At 43.0% G+C, this 26,533-nt stretch overlaps 1 protein-coding gene across 2 annotated transcripts in view; it reads left to right on the plus strand.

Moving 5' to 3' along the window:
* Positions 1 to 7,059: 7,059 nt before the first annotated feature.
* The window catches only part of slc20a2 (solute carrier family 20 member 2), a 156,004-nt gene continuing 136,530 nt past the window's right edge, over positions 7,060 to 26,533 (plus strand). For both annotated transcript variants that reach the window (XM_072589281.1, XM_072589296.1), the window contains exon 1: positions 7,060 to 7,120. The gene's annotated coding sequence lies outside the window, so the exon portion shown is untranslated. The remainder of the gene's footprint in view (positions 7,121 to 26,533) is intronic.

Consider the following 26,533-nt stretch of genomic DNA (forward strand, 5'->3'; position numbering starts at 1 on the left):
AGTAACAAATATGTGCTGACACTAACTGTAGCCTCCCAATCTGAAGAGATTGATGGATGGGAGGGAAGTGTCAGGAGAGAAGGCATCAGCAATTACTTTTACTCCAACCATCATGACACCCTCGGGGTCAGTCATTTGGATGGCAGGCAGCAGGGCCTCCTCTGCTATTAAACTTCTGCGGATACCTGTCCTCCCCTCTTGCCTATCTGTTACCCTTCTGTTGTTCAATACATAACCTCCCCCTGCAAGGAATAGAAACATGTGGCAGTGTTCTGCAATTCGCTTGGATGATCAGACAACCAGTCTGCAGGTGAACTCAAATTGTTGGTGGGTGATCAGGTTATAGTGAATTAAGCAACTGCTGGCAGGATGTGACATTTGAAGACACAGTCACTCATTTTGACACTTTGTGTGAGATAATTAAACTCCTTCCTGCACTGCATTCCTGTCTGATGAACAACATTTCTGCATCTGCCACCCCCTGTTGTTTCTTCCCATTGTCTTTGGTACGTGTCTGAAAGGCTTTCCTATTCCCACTGGGAGTGCACAAGAGCAGGCTGCCTTTAAGCAATGTATGGGTTGCTTTCAGTACAGCTCAGCCATTCTCTCCGACTCTCAGCTCTTTTTAACACTCATTCAGCCTTTCTTTTGTCACGCCTTGCTATCTATAATTTTCTTGTTTACCTACCCATACATATGTCTCTCTCTCTCTCTCTCTCTGGGCTGCATCTCCAACGATCCGCTCACCTCTCTTCTTACCCACCCCCTACAACTTTAGCTTAAATACTACATTTTCCTAGCTGCTAACACTTCTGATGAAAAGTCACCAGATTTAAAATGTTAAATCTGCTTCCTTCCCACAGATATTGCCAGACCTGCTGAGTTTCACCAACAATCTCTGTTTTTGGTTTAGATCTCCAGTATTTTGTTTTACATTATTGTTTTTAAGTAGAGTCTCATGATATTGCCCCCCCTCCCCACCCGATACCAGCTGCTTATAAACAGAAAAGGGCATGCATTCAGCTCTCTGCATGTAGCAATTATTTTAAAGAGCACGCAGCAAAATTTAATGTATTGCCGCAATGCTATGAACAGGAATGTGTTGGTCACATACTGGCATTCTCACGTGTATTTTCAAGCCTTACTCAAGTATTCCTCAGATAAATATAAAAAATCTGATAACAATTTGATAGGTGCAGGGGTCAATGTCTTCCCTTGTATTTACCCTTCCACAAGCATCAATAAAACAGATTATCTGGCCATTAACATTTGTGGGTCCTCATTGTCCACAAATTAGTTTCCACATTTCCTACACTGTAACCATCTTGACACTTTTAAAAAATACTTCTCTGACTCTGAAGCACTTCAAGGTGTCTGGAGAATGTAAACATAAGTTCTTTCTGTTGTATAATTACAAATATTACCTTTAGTTAATTCTTTCGACATGATGAAACATAGTTTATAAAGCACATTGCCTCTTAGGAAACAGTCCTTATCATCAGGAAATCCTCCTCTGCACAGTCTCAGGACAATTACTAAAACATCTAGTATTGGTGGGAACATTTTTTTTAATGCTTTTACTGGCACTACACACAGATCTCTAATGTCAATGGGACACTAAATCTTAAAACAGCATGTATTTATAAATGTTATAACTTCCAGTGACCACACCACCCACTCAGTTTGTAAATTGTAGGAATCCCTAAAATCCTTATCAACTGTGAATCATTAATGAAAATACTTGAATTTATATAGCATGTTTCACACACAGGATTCTGGGTAATCCAAGATGGAGGACAGGAAAAATTTATGGATGTGAGAGCTGCTCATTTTTTGAGGTATTTTAGGTATTTTTTGGAGGTAAATTCCTCAAATTCCAGGAACAGTAATTACTGTTTTATAAACTGTTGCATTGTTTTGGAACTTGGGGGAAAAAAATCAAAACAGCGGCATTTTAAAAAGGAGGAAGGCAGACAAAAGGCAGTGACCACATGGTCAGTGAGACAGAGAGAGAAAAAAACTGCCATCTGGCACAGCAGTGAATCTGCACAGCTACCGCCTTTGCTGTTTGAGTTCAAGTATTTCAGGACATCAGAGTGTGTCTAAGAAAAATTAACAAACAGCGAAATTCACAGCTGACCTTGAAGGAACGTACATGGGAGAGTTCACAGCGTGGGAGCACATAAGTGCATAGTTTTGAAGTGTAACCATGCTTCTTTTTTTAAATATTGGGAGAAAGTGAGGATTGCAGATGCTGGATATCAGAGTTGAGAGTGTGTTGTTGGAAAAGCACAGCCAGTCAGGCAGCATCTGAGGAGCAGGAGAGTCAGTGTTTTGGACAAAAGCCCTTCATCAAGAATAATTTTTTAATAGTGAGTACAGTGGATTATTTTTGGTTATATGTTTTATTAAGATCTGCCTCTTGATTACAATTTACAATAATAAAACAGAGGTACTAGGTTAGCCTGGAACAGTTTTTTTAGAGCAGTAAGATGGTGCTATTTTCTGTAGATTATTGAGGTGCAAAGATGGCCTTTAGTAGAGTGATGTGCTCATCTGTCAGATGTGGGAGTTTAGGGAGAGTTTCCATGTTACTGATGATTATGTCTGCAGGAAGTTCTTTGGTTGTGAATTCTATCAGGTCACATGGATCGGTTGGAGTGGCAGTTAGAGGCAATGAGGAATTTACAAGAGCTAGGGTGTGCGATGGATGGCTGTTATAGGAAGGGATAAAAGCCGCAGATATAGTCAGGTAGATTGGTTACCGTCAAGAAAGGTAGGAGAGGTAGGCAGGTAGGGCAGGAGTCTCCTGTGGCTATCCCCATTTCAAACAAGTATGCTGGTTTGGAAAATATAGGGGGTGATGGACTCTCAGGGCAATGTAGCACAAACAGCCAAGTTTCTGGTACTGAGAATGGCTCTAATGTGATATCAGGTTCCAAGCGATCGAATGTGTTCGGGGACTGTCTAATCAGAGGCACAGACTATAGTTTCTGCAGCCAACAGTGAGAAATCAGAATGGTGTGTTGCTTCCCTGGTTCCAGGATATCTCAGAGAGACTGCAGAATATTCTCAAAGGGGAGAGGACCCAGCAGGAGGTCATTGTACACATTGGAACTAATGACATAGGAAGGGAAAAGGATGAGATTCTGAAGGGAGAATATAGAATGTCAGGCAGGAATTTAAAAAGGAGGTCCTCGAGAGTAGTAATATCTGGATTACTCCCAGTGCTATGAGCTAGTGAGGATAGGAATAGGAGGATAGAGCAGATGAATGCATGGCTGAGGAGCTGGTGTATGGGAGAAGGATTCACATTTTTGGATAATGGGAATCTCTTCTGGGGTAGAAATGACCTGTACAAGAAGGACGGATTGCACCTGAATTGGAAGGGGACTAATATACTGGGAGGGAGATTTGCTAGAGCTGCTCGGGAGGATTTAAACTAGCAAGGTGGGGGGTTGGGGGGGACTCGGGAACATAGTGAGGAAAGAGATCAATCTAAGACTGGTGCAGTTGGGAAAAGAAGTGAGTCAAACAGTCATGGTAGGCTGGGATAAAGCAGAGAATGAGATAAATTAAAATGCACTTATTTCAATGCAAGGACCCAAACAGAGAAGACAGATGAACTCAGGGCATGGTTCGGAACATGAGACTGGGATATAGAGTCATAGAGAGGTACAGCACAGAAACAGATCTTTCAGTCCACTTTGTCCATGCCGACCAGGTATCCCAACCCAATCTGGTCCTACCTGCCAGCACCCTGCCCATATCTCTCCAAACCCTTCCTATTCATATACCCATCCAGATGCCTTTTAAATGTTGCAAGAGTACTAGTCTCCTCCACTTCCTCTGGCAGCTCATTCCATACACGCATCACCCTCTGCAAGAAAAGTTGCCCCTTGGGTCTCCTTTATATCTTTCCCCTTTCATCCTAAACCTATGCCCTCTAGTTCTGGACTCCCGAACCCAGGGAAGAGACTTTATTTATCCTAAACATGCCCCTCATGATTTTATAAACCTCTATAAGGTCACTCCTCAGTTCATAGCAATTACAGAGATGTGGCTCAGGGATGGACAGGACTGGCAGCTTAATGTTCCAAAATAAAAATGCTATAGGAAGGACAGAAAGGGAGGCAAGAGAGGAGGGAGTAGCATTTTTGATAAGGGATAGCATTACAACTGTTCTTAGGGAGGATATTCCTGGGAATACATTCAGGGAAGTTATTTGGGTGGGAGTGACAAATAAGAAAAGGATAATCACCTAATTGGGATTGTATGAAAGACTCCCTAATAGTCAGCGGGAAATTGAGAAACAAATTTGTAAGGAGATCTCAGTTATCTGTAAGAATAATAGGGGTGGAAATGGTAGGGAATTTTAACTTTCCAAACATAGACTGGGACTGCCATAGTGTTAAGGGTTTAGATGGAGAGGAATTTGTTTAGTGTATTCAAGAAAATTTTCTGATCCAGTTATGTGGCTGTACCTAATAGAGAAGGTGCAAAATGTGACCTACTCTTGGGAAATAAGGCAGGGCAAGTGACTGAGGTGTCAGTGGGGGAGCACTTTGGGGCCAGTGACCATAATTCTATTAGCTTTAAATAGTGACGGAAAAGGATAGACTGGATCTAAAAGTTGAAGTTCTAAATTGGAGAAAGGTCAATTTTGACAGTATTATGCAAGAACTTGCAAAAGTTGATTGGGTGTGGATGTTCGCAGGTAAAGGGACGGCTGGAAAATGGGAAGCCTTCAGAAATTTGGTGACGAGAATCCAAAGAAAGTATATTCCTGTTAGGGTGAAAGGCAAGGCTGGTAGGTATAGGAAATGCTGGACGGTGAGAGAAATTGAGGTTTTGGTTAAGAAAAAGGAAGGACATGTCAGGTATAGACAGCAGTGATCGAGTGAATCCTTAGAAGACTATAAAGGCAGTAAGAGTCTACTTAAGAGCGAAATCAGGAGGGCAAAAAGATGACGTGAGATAGCTTTGGCAAATAGAGTTAAGGAGAATTCAAAGTGATTTTATAAATACATTAAGGACAAAAGGGTAACTAAGGAGAGAATAGGATCCTTCAAAGATCAGCAAGGCAACCCTATGTGTGGAACTGCAGGAGATGGGGGAGATTCTAAGCGAGTATTTTGTATCAAAGTTGACTGTGGAAAAGGTCATGGAAGATACAAGTGTGGGGAAATAGATGGTGACATGTTAAAAAATGTCTGTATTACAGAGGAGGAAGTGCTGAATGTCTTAAAACGCATAAGGGTGGATAAATCCCCAGGACCTGGTCAGGTGTACGCGAGAACTCTGTGGGAAGCTAGGGAAGTGATTGCTGGACCTCTTGCTGAGATATTTGTATCATCGATAGTCACAGGTGAGGTGCCGGAAGACTGGAGGTTGGCTAACGTGGTGCCACTATTTGAGAAAGGTGGTAAGGACAAGCCAAGGAAACTATACACCAGTGAGCCTGACATTGGTGATGGGCAAGTTGTTGGAGGGAATCCTGAGAGACAGAATTTACATATATTTGGAAAGGCAAGGACTGATTAGGGAAAGTCAGCATGGCTTTGTGTATTAGAAACCATGTCTCACTAACTTGATTGAGTTTTTTGAAGAAGTAACAAAGAGGATTGATGTGGGCAGATCGGTGGATATGATCTATATGGATTTGAGAAAGACGTTCAACAAGGTTCCCCATGGGAGACTGATTAGCAAGGTTAGATCTCATGGAATACAGGGAGAACTAGCCATTTGGATACAGAACTGGCTCAAAGGTAGAAGACCAGAGGGTGGTGGTGGAGGGTTGTTTTTCAGACTGGAGGCCTGTGACCAGTGGAGTGCCACAAGGATCGGTGCTGGGTCCACTACTTTTTGTCATATATATAAATGATTTGGAAGTGAACATACGAGGGATAGTTAATAAGTTTGTAGATGACACCAAAATTAGAGGTGTAGTGGACAGCAAACAAGGTTACCTCAGATTACAATGGAATCTTGATCAGATGGGCCAATGGGTCGAGGAGTGACAGATGGAGTTTAATTTAGATAAATATGAGGTGCTGCAGTTTGGAAAGGCAAATCAGGGCAGGATTTATGCATTTAATGGTAAGGTCCAGGGGTGTGTTGCTGAACAAAGAGACCTTGGAGTGCAGGTTTATAGCTCCTTGAAAGTAGACTCACAGGTAGTTATGATAACGAAGAAGGCATTTGGTACGCTTTCATTTATTGGTCAGAGTATTGAGTACAGGAGTTGGGAGGTCATATTGCGGCTGTACAGGACATTGGATAGGCCACTGTTGGAATATTGTGTGCAATTCTGGTCTCCTTCCTATCAGAAGGATGTTGTGAAACTTGAAAGGGTTCAGAAAAGATTTACAAGGATCTTGCCAGGATTGGAAGGTTTGAGCTATAGGGAGAGGCTGAATAGGCTGGGGCTGTTTTCCCTGGAGCATTGGAGGCTAAGGGGTAGCCTTATAGAGGTTAATAAAATCATGAGGGGCATGGATTGGGTAAATGCACAAGGTCTTTTCCCTGGGTTGGGGGAGACCAGAGCTAGAGGGCATAGGTTTAGGATGAGAGGGAAAAGATTTAAAAGAGACCTAAGGGGCAACGTTTTCGCACAAAGGGTGATGCCTGTATTGAATGAGCTGCCAGAGGAAGTGGAGGAACCTGGTACAATTACAACATTTAAAAGACATCTGGATGGGTATATGAATAGGAAAAGTTTAGAGGGATATGGGTCAAGTGCTGGGAAATGAGACTAATTTAATTTAGGATACCTGCTTGGCACGGACAAGTTGGACTGAAGTGTCTGTTCCTGTGCTGTACATCTCTATGACTCTGTGTTAATGACAGTTGTGAAGTGTTCCAAAGCAGTTCACAATCAATATAGCACATTTGAATTTTAGGCACTATTGCAGTGTTGGAAATCTGATAGTCAATATGCATGAAGGTCCTGTGACTAACCAAGTAATTAATAACCTGTAAATCTGTTTTGAAGACATTGAAGAATAAATGCTCAGATAGAATATCTTCTCTATCTTTCTTTATATTGTCCCTCAGAATCTCTTACATGCATCTCAATTGGAAGATGACACTTTACCTGAAAGGCAGCATCTTTGACAGCGTGAGTACTCTACTGAAGTGTCAGAGCAGATTATATGCTTCAGTTTCTGCAGTGCCTTGAATCCATAACATGCTGCTATTGAGATAGGAATGCCACCTCTGAGTCAAAACAGGGGAGGCCTGGTGTCTCAGTGGTTAGCACTGCTGCCTCACCACGCCAGGGACCCAGATTTGATTCTATCTTGTGTGGAGTTTGCACATTCACCCCGTGTCTGTGTGGATTTCCTCTGGGTGGTCCAGTTTCCTCCCACAGCCCAAAGGCATACAGGTTATGTGGAATAACTATGGGAAATGCAGGATTACAGGAATGGGTGGGTCTGGGTGGACGAGAGGTGCCTGCTTCTACACTGTAGGGATTCTTTCTATAAAGACAGTTATTAACACATTCAGTAAGTTAATTAAATGGTTCACAAACATTTATTGAATCTTATATAGTTCAGAAAAGAAATCTAATATAGAGAGATTTTTTGAATGATGGGGGCACATTTTAACTGATGGCTCTATGATGATTTGGGAACAATGACCATTTCCCAAACTCCTATTAAACACTCTAATTGCCTAATGCTGTGATTGGCTGTACTGAAACTTAATCTTTACATTAATATGAAGTAAATTCTTCAAGTTGCCAAAAGGTGCTGTCATATTTACATTCCATTCGTTGCAGTTCCTGCTTTCTCCTGCTCCAGATAAATCAGAATTGGAATGCAGATTCCATTTTGCAGAAGATAAGAAGGATTTGACCTATTATGTAAATGGGGCAAAAGCTTTTTATAAATCTCATCAGTGTTGTCTCATGGATCATGCAATTTTATTGCTCCCATTTCAAAACAAAGATTAGTGAATTAGCTGGCTGATTTGGTATCATGTGAGGCTAAGGGTGGTTCCAGCAATCACCATCGATTGTCAAAGCATCATTTCTTGTGCGCCTTAAATTAAATCCCTATTTCTGATACAGTTACAGACTCACAGAAGTCTTACAGTGCAGAAAGAGGTCATTCATCCCATTGTACGTGCAGCAGCTCCTCAAATCACTATCATTACCCCTTGTGCCAATCTTCTGTTTTGACCCCTTGCTATCTGTCAGGGTAGTGTCAGTCACAAGCACAGTCAAGGGTTTCTCCATACTCAGTGGTTCACTTTGGCCACCGTGGTCAGGGGTTCTGGCCAACTACAGTCCAGGAGTGGTCAGTCCTGTGAGGCTAGCACCAGCAGTCAGGGGAATTGGTGGTGCAGGAATTGAGCCCAGTGTCCCGTTAGCCGCATTCTCTGCCTTTACTTGGCGTTCTCTAGATTTGAAATACAACTGGAAAGTGGCTAATTCAATGCTTAGCGTGGACAGAGTCAGTGCCAATCTATAGTCATAGAGATGTACATGATGGGCCAAAGCACTGGATCCATGCCTGCTGGATGTTGGAACATTGAAAGAGCAAATATATGAAGCAGATGTTTGCAAATTACAACTGCATAAAATTTGTAACACAGTCATTTTATCATCCATTTGCAATGCTTGTGTTCTTGCAAATTGAACAGTGATATCTCAATGATGTTGAAGCCAGCAGTAATGGATTAAAAAGAGGCAAATGCTGGCCAAAAGTGACCAAAGGCACCTGGGCAAGACTGGAACTCATGTCCTAGGGGCAGTGATTGAAAGTACAATTGGGGATGTTGAAATTAAAATGGCAGTGGGATGAAAGCGGGGGGGGGGGGGGGGGGGGGGAGCGCGGGAATGTTCTCAATGACTGGGAATCCAGGACCAGGGCTCGCAGTCTGAAGACAGAATACAGGTCATTCTGCCCTGTAGAAAATCACACTATGGAAAACAGTTATAGAAAATGGCACTGTGGAAGATCGTTATAGAAAAACACTACACCCATTGAGTAGAAAGTTCACATTATCCAAACAATGTCCACAATTTGTCAATCATCTTATAGCCAATTTGTGCTAATGAAATGCACATTAGAGCAGGACAACATTTAAGGCTTACATATGGAAACATTTCTTCATTCAGAGAGTAGTGAGCCCTTGGAATACTCTAGCACAGAATGTGGTGGAGGCCAAATAATGAATATCTTCAAGAAGAAGTTAGGTATAGTTCTTTTAGGGCTGATGGGATCAAAGGATATGAAGCAAAAAATGTGGCCAGGGCATTGAGTTGGATGATTAGCCATGATCACATTGAGGAAGGGTCAAATAGCAAACTCCTGCTTCTATATTCTATTTTTCTGTTCCTGTGACCTATGATTTGTGCAACATCCAAGTGTGCTGTGGGAAGTGAAGACAATTGTTTCATTATGTGCCACATGTGTAACAATGGTCTGTTCTGAACGCAATGAAAATTTGGATGGATTGATGTATGTTTGCAATGGGAAGGAGTTTGGAGTGCAGCAGCTGCTCCCTTTTCAATGGAATATGGTAGTCGCTCTGAACACTCTGGTACTTTCACCAAGTCGGTAAAGAAGCTGAGGCTGAGGCTGAATGAGACATGACCTGGTTCTTGTTGGTGCAGCAGACCTTACTGCACGGAGGAGTGTGGGCAGCCTCCATCTGCAGACATTGACTCCTCTAAGACCAAAGAACATCTTCTGTTCTTTGTGTTCCCAATGTAGGTCATTTCCAGTTGGAGCCTTGTGCCCAGCCGCTGGTGGGATGTTGACCACTGTTATTGTCGTTCTAAGAAGGTGGATACAGAAGGACCAGGGCTGCTGACAAGCTGAGGTAGAGCAGCAGGCTGGCATGCAGGAGAAAGAGCTCCCAAGTTAGGGAGAGGTTGCAGCAGCTGGATTGCTGAGGATGTGTGAGATGCTCAGGAGATCTAATGTTTTCCAGTCCTGATTCCATTTCCTGATTTGATTTATTATTGTCACATGGACCGAGATACAGTGAGAAGTGTTGTTTTGCATGCTAACCAGACAAATCATACCTCGCATTAGTACATCAGGATAATACAATAGAAATGCAGAATGTAGTGTTACAGCTACAGAGATGGCGGAGAGAAAGATCAACTCTAATGCCTGAGACGTCCATTCAAACGCCTGATAACAGCGGGAAAGAAGCTGTTCCTAAATCTGTTGGTATGCATTTTAACATTTTTGTCCCTTAAGTCGAACAGAAGAAGGTGGAAGAGGGTGTAACCAGATTGGGAGGGGTCTTTAATGATGTTGGCTGCTTTCCTGAGGCAGCAGGACATGTGGACGGAGTGAGTGGATGGGAGGCTGGTTTTTGTGATGGACTGGGCTGTGTTCACAACCCTCTGTAATTTCTTGCCGTCTTCGACAGAGCAGTTGCTATACCAAGCTGTGATGCATCCGGATAGGATACTTTCTATGGTGCATTTATAAAAATTGCTAAGTGTCATTGTGGACATGCCAAATTTCCTTAGTCTTCTGAGTAAGTAGAGGCATTGGTGTGTTTTCTAGACTGTAGGGTCAACGTGGATAGACTAAGACAGATTGTTGGTGATATTTACTCCCAGGAGCCTGAAGCTCTAATCATCTCCACCTCAGCACCATTGAAATAGACAGGGGCATGTCCTCCATGGGAGAGATTGTTTCCTATCCTTCCTGATTGTGGTCTGTGGGTCAGGAAATCGAGAATCCAGTTGCAGACTGGGGAGCAGAGTCCTAGGTCTTAGTGTTTGGAGATGGGTTTTGTTGGAATTATAGTGTTGAAGGCAGAGCAAAAGTCAATAAATGGGAGTCTGACATAGGTATCCTTGTTATCTAGATATTCCAGGGATAAGTGTAGGGCCAGGGAGATGGCATCTGCAGTGGATTGAATGTTAATGGTAGGTGAATTGTAGTGGATCAAGGCTTTTTCTGGAAGCTGGAGTTGATGTGTGCCTTTACTAACCTCCTGGAAGAACTGCATAATGATGGATGTCAGAGCCACTGGATGGTAGTCATTAAGGCACAGTGCCTGGGCATGAACAGTACACAGTATTGGTGCAGGCTCCACATGTCCCAGGACACAGTGAGGGAAATGTAACGAATGCTGGGGCAGGACGTGAGGCTGCAGGAATGGGAGGCTGTACTTTTCCCCCATCCAGGGTCTGTGAAGGTCAATGTGATGCTGAACGTCTCTGTGACTGGCTCCTTCCTGTGGACGATGGTGATCTGTGTAGAATCTCTCAGTCGGGTGTCAGGACAGTGACCAATACCAACAGGTCGTTTAGTTTCCCAATGTTGAGGTTAGATCTACAGCCCAGGCAGTAGGATTTGGGAACATAGCTGCTTCACCCAGGAATGGGATGTCATTGATTGTACACCCATGGCACTGAGAGGGCAGTATCACAACACTGTGGAATTCATCAACAGGAAGGGGCTCTGTTTCATTAATGTTCAGGTGATCTGGGATCAATGTTACCACTTCCTGGAGGACTGTGCCCACTACCCTGGCAGCTGCCATCTCCCCTACATCCTGGAGCACTCTCTGATGTGTGTGTTAGAGTCCAGGTACCTTACAAGGCTGGTTACTGGGGGACAAGGGCTACCCACAGCGACCATGGCTCATCACACCAGTGTGCTATCCTGAATCACAGAATTATTACAACACAGAAGGAGGCCACTCAGCCATCATCCCTGCATTGATTCTATCCCCTATTGCCAATCTCCTACCTTTTCCCATAGCCCTGCACACCATTCTATCCAAATAATTATCCAATGGCTTATTGATTGCAGAATACCATCAAAAGTGCCCTTCTTCTAAATCTGGTTCATCATTTTCCATCTCTATTTTAAAACTAATAAGATTATGGTCACTGGCTCTAACGTACTCCACCACTGACACCTCAGTCACCTGCCCTGCCTCATTTCCCAAAGTAGGTCATGATGTGCTCCTTGTCCAATAGGTACATCCACATACTGAATCAGAAAATTTTCTTGTATTCACTTAACAAATTCCTCTCCATCCAAGTCCTGAACACTATGGCAGTCCCCAGTCTATGTTAGGAAAGTTAAAATCCCCAACCATTACCACCTCTATTATTCTTACAGATAACTGAGATCTCCTTCCAAATTTGTTTCTCAATTTCCCATTGACTATTGGGGGGAATCTATCGTACAATCCCAAAAAGGTTTCATCCCTTTCTTATTTGGCATTTGATATGCTCTCCTTTATTGGTCAAAACATTGAATATAGGAGTTGGGAGGTCATGTGCGGCTATACAGGAGATTGGTTAGGCCACCTTTGGAATACTGTGTTCAGTTCTGGTCTCCATGCTGTAGAAAGGAGGTTGTGAAACTTGAAAGGGTTCAGAAAAGATTGACAAGAATATTGCCATGGCTGGAGAGTTTGAACTATAGGGAGAAGCTGAATAGGCTGGGACTGTTTTCCCTGGAGCATCGGAGGTTGAGGGGTGACCTTATAAAGTTTTATAAAATCATGAGGGGCATGGACAGGATAAATAGCCAAGGTCTTTTCCCCAGGGTCAGGGAGTCCAAAACAAGAGGGAATAGCTTTAAGGTGAGAGGGGAAAGATTTAAAAAGGATCTAAGGAGCAACTTTTGCACACAGAGGGTGGTGGGTGTATGGAATGAACTGCCAGAGGAAGTGGCTGATACAATTGCAACATTTTTCTTAGTTTCATAGTAATTGAAGCAGGAGTAGCCCATTTGGCCCATCGAACCTGCTCTGCCATTCATTAAGATCATGGCTGATCTATCCATCATCTCAGCTCCTCCTACCTGTATTATCCCCATAACCCTTAATTCCCCTACCATGCACAAACCCATCCAACTGGGTCTTGAATATACTTAATGAAGCTGTCTCTACTGCTTCCTTGGGCAGACAATTCCATAAATTCACTACGCTCTGGGAAAAGCAGTTCCTCCTCATCTCTGTGCTAAATCTACTCCCCCTAATCTTGAGACCATGTCCCCAATCCGAGTCTCACCCACCAATGGAAACATAATTTTATATGTTTCTATAAGGTCCCCTCTCATTCTTCTTAAATTCTAGCGAGTACAGTCACAGGCGGTTCAACCTCTCCTCATCGGGTAACCCCCTCATCTCCAGAATCAACCTCGTGAACCACTTCCAAAGCCAGTATATCCTTCCTCAAGTGAGGAGACCAGAACTGCGCACAATACTCCAGGTGCGGCCTCACCAACACCTTGTACAGTTGCAGTAGAGACTCCCTGCTCTTCCATTCAATCCATCTCGCAATGACAGTCAATATTCCATTTGCCTCCCTGATTACCTGTTGCACCTGCAAATCGAATTTTAGCAATTCATGTACAAGCACTTCTAAGTTCCTGTGCACAACAGCATGCTGCAATCATTCACCATTTAAACTATACTCTGACCTACTATTTTTACTTCCAAAGTTGATAATCTCACATTTACCAATATTGCCCTTGTCCACTCACTTTAACCTATCTAAATCTCTCTGCAGACCTTCCACATCCTCTGTACAATTTGCCTTTCCATTCAATTTAGTGTCATCAGCAAACCTAGATGGATAATTATACTTGATCTCCTCTTCCTTTATGCAGCAACTTATTGAACACCTTCTGGAAATCCAAGTATACAACATCCATCTGCTCCCCTCCATCCGCTCCACCCTTTTCTTAAACAGCAGCGTCACATTCGCTGTCTTCCAGTCCAGTGAATTTTGGTAAATTACCACTAACACATTTACTATAACTTCTGCCATTTCTTTCAACACCCTGAGATGCATTCCATCAGGACCAGAGGACTTATCTACATTTAGACCCTCAAATTTGCTGAGCACTACCCTTTTCGTGATAACAACTGAACTGAGGTCCTCCTGGATGGGTATGCGAACAGGAAAGGTTTAGAGAGGTAAGGCCAAGTGCTGGCAAATGGGACTAGCTTAATTTAGGATATTGCATAGAATCCCTAGGATGTGAGAGGAGATTTGATAGGGTGTTTCAAAACTATGAGCAGGCTGGAGTACATAGGGAGAAACAAAAGGAACACAAAAAATATGGATTTAAACTGAAGTGCAAAAGAAACAAGGGTGATGTGAGAAAAAAAAAAGTTTCCACAGTGTGGGTAGTTGGGGCATGCAATGCATTGCCTGGCAGAGGCACATTCAATTGAGGCAATCATAGAGCTGCACAGCATAGAAACAGACCCTTCAGTCCAACTCATCCAGATACAGTCCAGAGATGTGCAGGTTAGGTGAATTGGCCATGCTAAATTCCCTTTAGTGTTCAGGATGTGTAGGCTAGGTACATTTGTTAGGGGAAATGTAGAATAATAGGTCAGGAAAGTGGGTCTGGGGTGGGATACTCTTCGGAGGGTCGGTATGGACTTGTTGGACCAAATGGCTTGTTTCTGTCCATGGAGGACTTGCACAACTGCATCAGTCTATCCTCATCACGAAAGTTTCTCAATCCTGCAAATCATTATGATAACTCATTCCTGCATTCTCTGCAATTCATTCACATCTTCTCAATAATGTGGTACCCACAGCTGCACGCATTTCCCCAGCTGAGGCTGAACAAGGGCCTGGTACGAGCTCAACATTGCTCCCTTTCTGATGTAATAAATTAGTTGATATTTGTTAATTTAAAAAACTTGGCTGACTTCCCGATACTGAACTAAATGATGATATCACAGCTCTTTTTAAATTTAAACATTGTTATGACTAATGGAGGAATGGAACCAGGAATCAGTTCATCCCTTCAACGTGAACTTTAAAAACAGATTTAACATAATGTCCTAATTTTTGTACTCTATGTCCCTATTTATAAAGCTCAGGATACCATAGGCTTCATTAATTGCTGACTAAACCTTTCTCACCACCTTCAATGATTTATGCACATACAGCCTCAGCTCCTGTTGGTCCTGATCTCCCTTTAGCATTGTACCCTGTACCTTATGTTATCTCTCTGTGTTCTTCAGACTTGAATAAACCACTTCATTCCATATTATTCCATATTAAAACTCATCTCGCACTTTTTTGCCCATTCTACTGCCAGGTTTATATCCTTTCCCTTCCTGAGTAACAGTTAAAACTTGTTTCAGTCCCAATGCTCCCCTCTTTAAGAGGCTCAGGTTAGCACTTTATCTTGTGTTACCCACTGAGGGTACTGGCATCGTTCAGATGTGTCCAGTCAATCAATTTCACCATTGGTTGGTCATTCAGACCATCCGGTAGCATATAGTCGGAGTTTCACTTGAATTGCAATGAACGTGCAATTTAACACACATCGTGGTTACTGCACCCATTCTAACATACACGGATAGCACAGAGATACTGTACAAGACTACACACGCGGTATTGTCCCTGGAATTAAGTGAAACTTAATAGTTCATTTGCCAAATTTCCCATCATGCAGTGGGCTACATTGCCCCAGCCGGCCTACCCACCCCCACCCCCACCCCCACCCTCAACCTCTGTGTTAAAGTTGGGGAGAGCCTGATTCTGATTGGCTAGTTCACTCTGCAGGCAAGCAACATTTGTTGGGCCTTTGGTTTGAGTTGGGCCCTTCTGCCTATTTCAGGGAAATAGTCCTACTGCAGAGAATTGCTGGCCAATCTGATGATTAACTGTTCTCTGAGCCCAGCAATCACACCACGGGTAAGGTGGGAACTGCAGTGAATCCACTGGAGTAGACCAACCAGCGATGGAGTTAATGCATAACTGACTTGGTCCTAGCAAGCCATTCAGTTCAAGGAGCAGTTAGGGATGGGCAATAAGTGCTGGCCCAGCCAGGGATGCCCACATCCCATAAACAAATAAAGATACACCTGGTGTCTCACAGATACCAGACAGCGAGGATGTGGACATTTGCCTTAGATGGGACACAATTGGCAACAGCTTCCTACTCTGTTAGTCCTCTAAAGATGGAGTTTTTGAATGGGTCCACTGAGTGTTGGCTTTGGTGCCAGAGAGACCAGATGAAGTGGAAACTTCTTTAGAATTAGAACAGTTATAATATCGGTTCCTGGAGGGAAAGATTGCAGCAAGTAACAGTTTTCACAAAACCTTTTCTTAGTGGTTCATTGTTTTTAAAACAATGTGTATTTCTAGATTTATTATTATAGTTGTCTGGATGTGAGTCATCAGATGGTAGTTTAAATTGAAAGATTCAGAAAGTGTTCTTCCAGGACCATGCAATTAAATCCTGGTGGAGTCCAGAAAGTAGGTAATGAGAGAATCTGTGTGAGGTCCACAGCTATTGCCTAATCTAACAATCACAGTGCTGTCTATTAATAGGTTCCTTATGGAAATCACAGCGCTATGGAAACACATATTCAGGGTCTATTCGTTACGTTCCCTTGTGCTTCAAGCTGTGGAAAATGAACATTCAAAGAAATGCATCTTAGTTGTTTATATAAACTTTCAGATTTCTTGACATGTTTGAACAAAGATCAAACTAGTTTTGGGAATTTAGATACATGAAATAAGTAATTTGGGCCCTGAGTGATGTTCAAAATGCACAAACTTGGCTTGGCCGCCTGTTAAACATCTTTTCCAAATGTTTAACAGGTGACCCAGTCAATATTGGTGTGTACACTACTGCCCAAAAGCAAAATAAACCCTGAAACCTCAAAGCTCAGCCAACATTGTGTGTTGGCTGACTGCACTTCCCTCGCAACACACACATATACACACATACACACACACACACACACATACACACACAAACTCTCTTTGGTTTTATGTTCATCCTTGGTGTGGGATTTGACCCCAGAGCCATGAGTCAGAGGTAAAACCACCATTGACCCCCTGCTGGACTGTCAGTCCAGATAATTTAGACAAATATATTAATGCTCGGTTTTTTTGTGTTTATCATCAACTATTGAATCACTGAGACAACAGTGGCATCCTGAAGTAATCTTTATTCACAATACATAAAGGTGGTTGTTTCAGAATCTGCTGACTAGGTTATTGAGCTATTCCTGTGACCTCAAGGGAATTTTGCGATTGCCTTAGTAATTCTGCTCTCCAGTACCAAGTTAATTCAGCTGGTAGGCATCTTGGAGTGGTGACAAATTGTGGAAGAGCCTCCTTACCCTCTCAGTGTCTTTACCTTGTCTTCCTCCACAAAGGGACTCATTAATGTACCTCTTTGACCAAGCTTTTGGTCATCAGTTCGAATAACTCATGTGGATTGTTGTCTAATGTTTATTTCATAAATTCTCTGAGGCATCTTGGGAATTTTTATTTATGTTAAAAGCACTTTATAAACAAATTGCATGATGATTTATTGTCACTTGTACCTGACAATGAACAACACAGTAAAATGCAGTGAAAAGCTTGAACTGTCGCCACAATCCAGCACCATTTAAGAATAAAAAGATATATTTGAAGGAGAGTCTATCTTCATTCTGCTGCCTCCACCATGAGACCTTAGTCCTGAGCTGGCTCACCAATGACACCTGTGCCACCACCTATGGCAGACCAACAGCATTGGCAGGAAGATTGGCAGGTGGGACACGTCATGAGGATGGTGCTGAGCTGGAAGGTTGGATTTGGGGTAAGGTGGGGTGAGGGGAAATGAGGAAACTGGTGAAGTCCACATTGATGCCCTGGGGTTGAAGGATCCCGAGGCGGAAGATAAGGTGTTCTTCCTCCAGGCGTCGGGTGGTGAGAGAGCGGCGGTGGAGAAGGCTCAGAACCTGTGTTTGATATATTCATAGCTTCTCCCTTCCCCTATTAGGCAATTTCCCCTTAACTTACAATTATATCACTCTCTGTACCTCTCAGTCTCTTCATTTTTTAAAAAAATCTATAGCTTAGAATGCTGACCCTTTTGCCCATTAAGACTGTGCCAATCAGAAACACCCACCTAACTATTCGAATCCCATTTTCCAGCAGTTAGTCCATAGCCTTCTAAAGCTTGGTATCACAAGTGTGCATGTAAATATTTAAATGTGCTGAGGGTTTCTGTCTCTATCACCCTTTCAGGCAGTGAGTTCTGGATTCCTACCACCCTCTGGGTGAACGAAACTTCCTCACATCCCCTCAACCTCCTGTCCCTTCCCTTAAATCTATGCTCCTGCTCATTGATCCCTCCAGCAAAGGGAAAAGTTTCTTCTTGTCTACCCTGTCAATGCCCCTCATAATTTAATACATCTCAAGGATGTTCCCTCCTCAGTCTCCTCTGCTCCAAGGTACGAAACCCCATTCTGTTCAATCTCTTTTCATAACTAAAACTTTCCAGCCCAGGCAACATCCTGGGAAACAAAAACAGAAGTTGCTGGAAAAGCTGAGCAGATCTGTCAGCATCTGTGAAGAGAAATCAAAGTTAATGTTTCGGGTCCGGTGATCCTTCCTCAGAACTTATGGTAGCTAGGAAAATGTCACTTTATATGCAAGAGACAGGGTAGGGGAGGGGGTAAGGAGTAAATGATAGGTAGGGATAGAGCCCAAAGAGAGAGAACAACAGTTAGACAGACAAAGGAGGTGATAACCTTCTGGTTGGGAGAGCGAATAGCTATTAATGGAGACTGTTAGTGGCTAACAATAGATAATACATAATGGCAGACTATGGGATAACAAGGTCTGGTGTGTGTGGTTGAGGGCTGGGACTGGGGGAAGTTCAGGACCTAAAATTATTGAACTCGATATTGAGACTGAAGGGCTGCAAGGTATATGTCACCTGCACCCTCTCCAGTGCTATCCTCCCCATAATGTGGATTTCAGAACTGTACATAATATTCTAGCTATGACCTAACAAACCTTTTTATATAGTTCCAACTTTGTGCTCTTAACCTCTACGCCTTGGCTAATAAAGGCAAGAATGACAAATGCCTTATTAACCACTTTATCTACTTATCCTGCTCTTCCTCCTCTCTCTACAAAAATCTCAGGGAGTCCCTCTCCCACTGCAACTCCCAGGTCATTTCCTCTGCCCTGAAACTCTTCAACCATGTCGTGAAACAAACTAGACTCTATGCTACTTTCTCCCTACCCCCACCCTCCTCTAGCTTATCTCTCCACGCTTCAGGCTCACTGCCTTTATTCCTGATGAAGGACTTTTGACCGAAACGTCGATTTCGAAGCTACTTGGATGCTGCCTGAACTGCTGTGCTCTTTCAGCACCACTAATCCAGAATCTGGTTTCCAGCATCTGCAGTTATTGTTTTTACCTCGTTGATTTTGCTCCCTTAAGAAACCTGTGATCATGCACACCAAGCTCCATCTGATCCTAGGGGCATCCCAGGGTCCTATTGTTCATATGTATTCCTTGGATTTGTTTATTCTGCCCAAGTGCATCACCTGACACTTATCTGATTGAATTCCATTTGCCACTGATTAGCCTATCTGACCAATCGTCTGTATTGTGTAATCTAAAGCTACATTCCTTATGACTTATCACCCATCAAGTTTTGTATTTTCTTGTGCATCTTTCCCCCATTTATCTCAACTGGACCTGGATTCTACGCTGTGGAATCCTAACCCTAATTTCTTCTGCCAATCTGTGGAATTCCTTGCCCAGTAAAGCAGTTGAGGCTGCCTCATTGAATGTTTCTCATGCAAAGATAAATAGAGTTTTGAACAGTAAAGGAATTGAGGATTATGGTGAGCAGGTGGGTAAGTGGAACTGAATCCATGAATCTTATTGAATGGCAGAGCAGGCTTGAGGGGCCAAATGGCCAACTCCTGCTCCTAGTTCTTATATTCTTATGTAACCTATGATCTCTTTCTTTTACGTGACTTCCATTTATTTCTGGTTCTGCCTCTATGAAGCGATGTCTTTTATGTTAAAGTGCTCTGTGAATGCCAGTTGTGGATATATTGTCAGTAAATAGCTGCTAATATGACAATAGTCAACACTCGACAGAAGACATTCAAAAGAAGAAGCAAGACTATATACATGACATGACACTTGGTGATTACTACTTCATCCAACTATGTTGACTGTCCAGGGGTATTTAAATATAAGTGATTGCATCAGTTCCCAAGCATACACACAATGAAAAATTAAATTGTAACTGTAACAAAAGGATTCACAGTCATCAGCCACCAATAATTCTGATGCAACTGAAGATACATCCTGTTTTTGTTATTCTACAACTTTCATTTCCTTTGTGACACAATTCTTCACTTACCCAAATAAGGATTTTTGATTTTTTTTAAAAACAATATATTTTTAGATGTTGAGTCCTTTGGAGAAGATGTTGAATTTCTATCCTTAACAAAAACCATACACGTTTGAAACGAGCTCAAGAATTCCAATTTTAACCTAACTCATGCAATTCAGGAAAATTCAGGCAGGATATAAATCAAATATCAAACATAACCTTGTCCTCTTTCAGTAACAACAGTTCGGTTAAAGCTGGGACTCTGCAGTTTTTAGATATTAAGAATTGGAGAGGAGGGAACTCTTCTCTTATTATTACTTCATCCAACTACGTTGACTGTCCAGTGGAATTTCAATATAAGTGACTGCAACAGTTCCCAAGCATACACACAATGAAAAATTAAATTGTTAACTGTAACAAAAAATTAAATTGTTAACTGTAACAGCTGGGTAGTATGAGTACACGGCAGTAACAGCCATCTCTATCATCTCTATAAATTCAGATCTGAAAATGGTTTCTCATTCTCTTCCATCAGATACCTTCCTCTCCAACACAATTAGACCAATCTTCTCAGTCAGAAGTGAGGAAGCCTTTAGTAATGACCAATTTTTTACGATGATTTACAGTAACTATTCAATGACTCCTAGCTTCTAGTGAGACAGTCATGATTTATGAATGCTGTAAACCTGGCTTCTTCAAGGTGGAGATTATGCAAACTGTGTGCTGCCAATTTTTTTCAATAAGGAGCGCTGAACATACAATTGGTTGGCTGGGCATTTAATAGGAGGCTGAGCAGTTAACCTGCAGTTCTTAAAGGCAACGTGTCCATAGCAAAAGGAAGATGCAATTACAGCACAGACTTTGTTACCAATTATCTGTGGTCAAATTGCTAACAAAGGGAAACACAGAGAATGGAGCCCTAGGAAAGAGACCATTAATTGCAGGTTTTTGTTTGCTGGGGAATTGGAACCATTATAGTACAGGAGATAGAAACGTATAGACCAGTACAATATCTGCAAGGATCAAGATCTGTCAATGCACATATTCAGAAAGGAAAGAGGGAAGGACACCATGGAGGTCAATTCTAAAGTCTACTCTCAAGGACCTGGCCTGCAGTGCTAAAATAAGCATCTGACCTTACATAGGTGCTCAAGGTCAGTGAATGTATCTTCACCTGATATCTCCTACCCACCGTAATACAACAGCAGCCTCTTACACTGCTAAATGTGCCACATACATCCACTTGTGCAGCAGCAATCAGGACTCGTGTAATATTCAGAAACACCATCTTGCTTTCACGCACACCTTCCCATGAAGCATGCCTCTTTCCCACCCCTCACTGCTTTCACGTACCTCCATCCATGGTAGGTGCATCTCCCAAAAACACAGCAATATTGTTGTTGATATTCTTCTAGCTCTTTTGTAAAATCAGGAGGAAGTGGAGCATAACCAGAAAGGAATAACCATGTCTGCCTCACCTAAGAGCTGTGGAAAAGACAGATGGCAGTGACAGAACCCATTGCAACTGGTGACATCCACAGTGTTCAGGATTATGGGATATTGCTGCGTCTGATAGCACACTACTTTCATCTTGCTATCTGGCAAAAGGTGCCAGCTACTAATGGTGTAATCATGGGTCTGTTGCTTTTCATCCCACTGACCTTTCCTCACTCCAATCCTCCCTGTCTGTGCTTATGCTTCAGATACCCAATGTAGCCAGGAAATGTAACCCCATGAGGAGTAGAAGAGAGTAGTGCAAGACCCTGGTGAGTAAAGGCTACCTGATCTGACATTTACACCCGATGCCTCAGATACTGGCACTAGAGTCCAGTCAGATGTGATGAGTTACCAGGCATGTGTGTTGCTGTGCTGCCAGGGTGAATGGACTGTTCATGTGCCATCTACCCAGAGGGTGAGAGTACAGATGAGTTTCAGGGATTTAGATGAGGACATTGATAGGAAGTCTGCAGGAGAACATCGATGAACATGCAGCCGGAGATGCTTTGTGCATTGGCAGTGTTCAATATGGAAGAATTCAGATCCAACTTGGAGACCATTCACATAGAATGTGGAGCCCATTCTTTCCAGTATGGAATAGTAACCGACCTCAGGGCAGCACATAATCACAACACAATATCCGATGGCTGCTGCCTCAGCTTCCACCTGTTTCAGAGTTATGCTGGAAGCTTTTGAGATCCATGTTTCGTGAAATGCAACTTTATGTTTGCCATTATAGCTGGGTCCACAGCGCTCAAAGAGGAATGCAGATCCCCACATCAGTCATGTGATGTGCCCACCAATAGATTACTGAGAGCTGTGGCCCCACCTTAGTACTCTTTAGTACTCTATCATCCTGTTCTTTCTCAGGATGATAGTGCTTATGCTCTCATCACTACCACTGGTGTGCTTCCTGTTGCCTCTTAGCCCACGACAAGACTGTGAAGTCTGAAGGTGAGCTCCATGTCCTAGAGGGCCTTATGCAAGGCTATCTACATTCTTCACTAATGACAGTTCTGCAGCCTTTCACCAGCCATACAGTGGCTACAGTGCTAGCCAGGATCAGGGATACTCTCAAGGCCTTATTGGCAAAGTGTGGCATTCCCACCGACACCTGGGAATCACTGATCCAAGACTGTCCAAAGTGGAGGAGGAGCATCCAGGAAAGTGTCAAGCTCCTTGAGATTTGTCATTGGGTAAAAAAATGAAAGCTGGGGAAAAACAGGGAAAGGAGCGCGCTGCCACATCAACACCCCACCTAGCCCTTCCCGTGACCAGCAGCTGCCCCAAGTGTAACAAAGCCTGTGGTAGCCCATTGGTCTGTGCAGCCCCCTGGACTCACCCAGAGAGTGGGAGAAAGTCATCCTTGTCTGGGAGGACTGCCAATGATAATGATAATGACGATGATGACAGTACTAGCACTGTATAGAGCACTGGGTTAGCTGAAAGCATTTGTAAGACAGTACCAAGTGAATTCAGGAGGAGAATCAGTTCAGTTTTTTATGTATTAATGGCTCTGCTGTAGAATAATGTTGTTGTGGAATGGTTTCTTTGTTAGTGGCTTTGATTGCAGGATTTTGGGAAACAGGATGCTGCAATGGTACATAGCAGACAGAGGGAGAGCTATGGAATCCCAAAGCAGTGGTGTTAAAGGAATTAAATCTTAAAGGAACCAAAAACTAAAGCAAAAAAACTACATATGCTGGAAATCTGAAACAAACACAGAGAATGCGGAAGAAACCCAATGGGTTCAGCAGCATCTGTACTCCCCAACCAGGGAAACATATTACCTGCATTGACCTTTTTGTTGAATTGCACATATCAATGTAATCAGTTTTCATTCTTCGAAACTCTAGAGAATGCAGGACTAGAAGTTTCTGTTTTAATCCATTCATAGTCATTAGTGAGCAAGATGGAAATTTAACAACAATGGCTACATAATTTTATTAAATTCAAACTTCACCTTGGTGGGATTTGAACTGCAGCATTAGCCTGGGGGCTTCACATTATTACTCTAGTGACATTACCACTACACTATCACCTTGTGCTTTATGATTCTGATAGTGAGATTCTACAATGCAGCTATGTCCTTATCTTTAAGAATCTCAAACATCTCTAAATTCATACGGTAGAAAGTATGTTATATGGCTGACATGCAAGATCTTTTGAATCTTGGTTGTAACCTCTCTCATTGTTAGTCATTTAAGTGTTATTTTGGAACAATGACAAATAAACATCATTTCCCAGACATAGGCTTAATTTTCTGTTCTATGTTGTGTACTTTAAAAATATAGATGCAATTATGAATTCAAACTCACCCATCCTGGTGATTATAGTAATGGCGTGAGGTGTTTCATCATGGATGGGGACTACAAGGTCATAGGTTTTTGAACAGAAAGCTTTAAATAGGTTGATGACAGCAGCATTTGGCTTATGCATCATCAACCAAAATGATACATTTACTCATGTCAGTTTTATCCCAGATTAGTATTCTGAGGAAGACAGTGATGTGAGATTACAGGCTTTGTGAGGCTTTCGGGGCAGTGCAGATGCAATTGTGGTTACGTGGCAGCTGTTAGCAGAGAAGGAAATGATCAGTAATATTCTGAACTAAACAATTCAATTATCTGAAAAAAAGTGGTTTGAAAATATAAAAAACTGTTCTTCAGATTGAATTACATGTTATTGTTCTCTGACCCTAAGTGGTATTGGATATTGTTTTTAAATAGGATAATGACTTTGGTGAGGAACGGGCTTACCCAACCGCGAAGGATACCACAAAGTAGGTATTAAAGTCAGCTGATCTACCTCAGAGTACTTAGGCTAATAGTCAACAGTGAGAAGATACTCAGCTCCAGTGAGAGTGAAGAGAACTCCCGCCCTCACCCATGGCCGGTTGTTGTCAGTGGCAGTCATTACAAACACTGGCTGATGTGGCCCTTGATTTTGTTGTTTATGTTTGGCGAGTCAAGCACTTTGCTTGCCTTCTTCAGGCTCAGCTTAATTACCTGGAAACTTATAAGGATAGTTTTAGTATCTCTCTATGGGTAATGGCACTACTTCCATTGTGCAGCATGGCACTTGGGCAATCAATTCAACTTCCTATGCCCTATCTGCTAATTATGAGCAGAGGAGTATCCTTGACACATTCATGCCATCCTTTCACAACTACTTCTTATGACTTTTGGACTGTTGCATCTTGTTGGGTAGTTTGCTTGACTTGACACACCAGATGGCCTCCTTTTTTTAAAGACCGCAATTTCCCCTCCCACATGATTGATGATACCCTCCAGAGTAACTCATTTATGTCCTGCACCTCCGCCCTCAAACACCACCCCTCCAACCACTACAAGGAGAGAACCCTCCAATCCTCACCTTCAACCCCACAACCTCCGTATACATCACATCATCCTCCACCATTTTTGCCACCCACAAACGGACCCCACTGTCAGAGATATATTTCCCTCCCCACCCCTATCTCCTTCCGTAACGACTGTTCCCTCTGCAACTACCTCTTCAGGTCCACCGACCTTCACAACCCACCCTCCCCTCCCAGCACCTTCCCCTGCCAATAGAAGTGCAAAACCTGTGCCCACACCTTCCCCCCCCCCCCCCTCCATCCGAGGCCCCAAAGGAACCTTCCATATCAATCAAGATTTCACCTGCACTTCCACACGTGTCATTTACAGTATCTATTGCTCCTGATGCGGTGTCCTCTACATTGGGGAGACAAGATGCCTACTCGCAGAGCACTTCAGATAACATCTCCGGGACACCCGCACCAATCAACCCCACTGCCCTGTGGCCGAACACTTCAACTCCCCCTCCCACTCTGCCGAGGACTTGCAGGTCCTGTGCCTCCCCCATCACCACTCCCTTACCACCCGATGCCTGGAGGAAGAACACCTCATCTTCCGCCTTGGGACCCTCCAACCCCATGGTATTAATGTGGATTTCACATGTTTCCTCATTTCCCCTCCCCCCCCTTCCCCTTCCAGCTTAGCACCACCCCATGATCTGTCCTATCTGTCCATCTTCCTTCCCACCTATCCACTCCATCCTCCTCTCTAACCTATCACCATTACCCCACCTCCATCTACCTATCACTGTCAGCTACCTTCCCCCCCCAACCCCACACCCCTCCCATTTATCTCCACCCCCGAGGCTCCCAGCCTTATTTCTGATGAAGGGCTTTTGCTCGAAATGTTGATATCCCTGATCCTCGGATGCTGCCTGACCTGCTGTGCTTTTCCAGCACAACACTCTTGACTCTAATCTCCAGCATCTGCAGTCCTCACTTTAGCCCTTGAGCACAGTGCTTGTTTGTTCGATTCAATGTTTCTGCTGGGCTAGTGACTTCCAGAGCACTTAAAGCTGCTGCTTGACATTTGATCTGGAAAATTCCACCCTTTTTCATGGTATCCTCTACGACCTTCATTGGGAGTTTGATTTTGACAGTGTCTTAGTGACGTCCATCTGTTTCTTTTGCTTTGCATTTTGCAGCCAGATGGGATCTCTGTAATTGAAGTCACATTCTTTACAGACATGTTGGAGCAGGTAGTAGTGGTTTGTGGAAATACTTTTAAGAGACTTGTGTTTGCACTTGACTATCACTTTGCCTCTTCCAAGTAGGTATTGATGAAAATGTTCGCAAGCAAAGTCAATGGCCAGGCACTCTTTCTTGATTTGAGCACAGCATTTTGTTAATTTTGTTAACACATTAGATGCGAATGCAACTGGTTGACCTTTCTGTATTAGGACTGCTCCAAATCTGGTCTCAAACAAATGCAGAAATTGCTGGAGAAACTCAGCAGGTCTGGCAGTATCTGTGGAGAGAGAAAGAGAGTTAATGTTTTGAGTCTGATCTGACTCTTCTTCAGAACCCCATTGGCATTATACTGCAGAATCATTTCTT

This window comes from Chiloscyllium punctatum, chromosome 2 (genome assembly GCF_047496795.1).
Source record: "Chiloscyllium punctatum isolate Juve2018m chromosome 2, sChiPun1.3, whole genome shotgun sequence".
In the NCBI taxonomy this organism is placed as follows: Eukaryota; Metazoa; Chordata; class Chondrichthyes; order Orectolobiformes; family Hemiscylliidae; genus Chiloscyllium; species Chiloscyllium punctatum.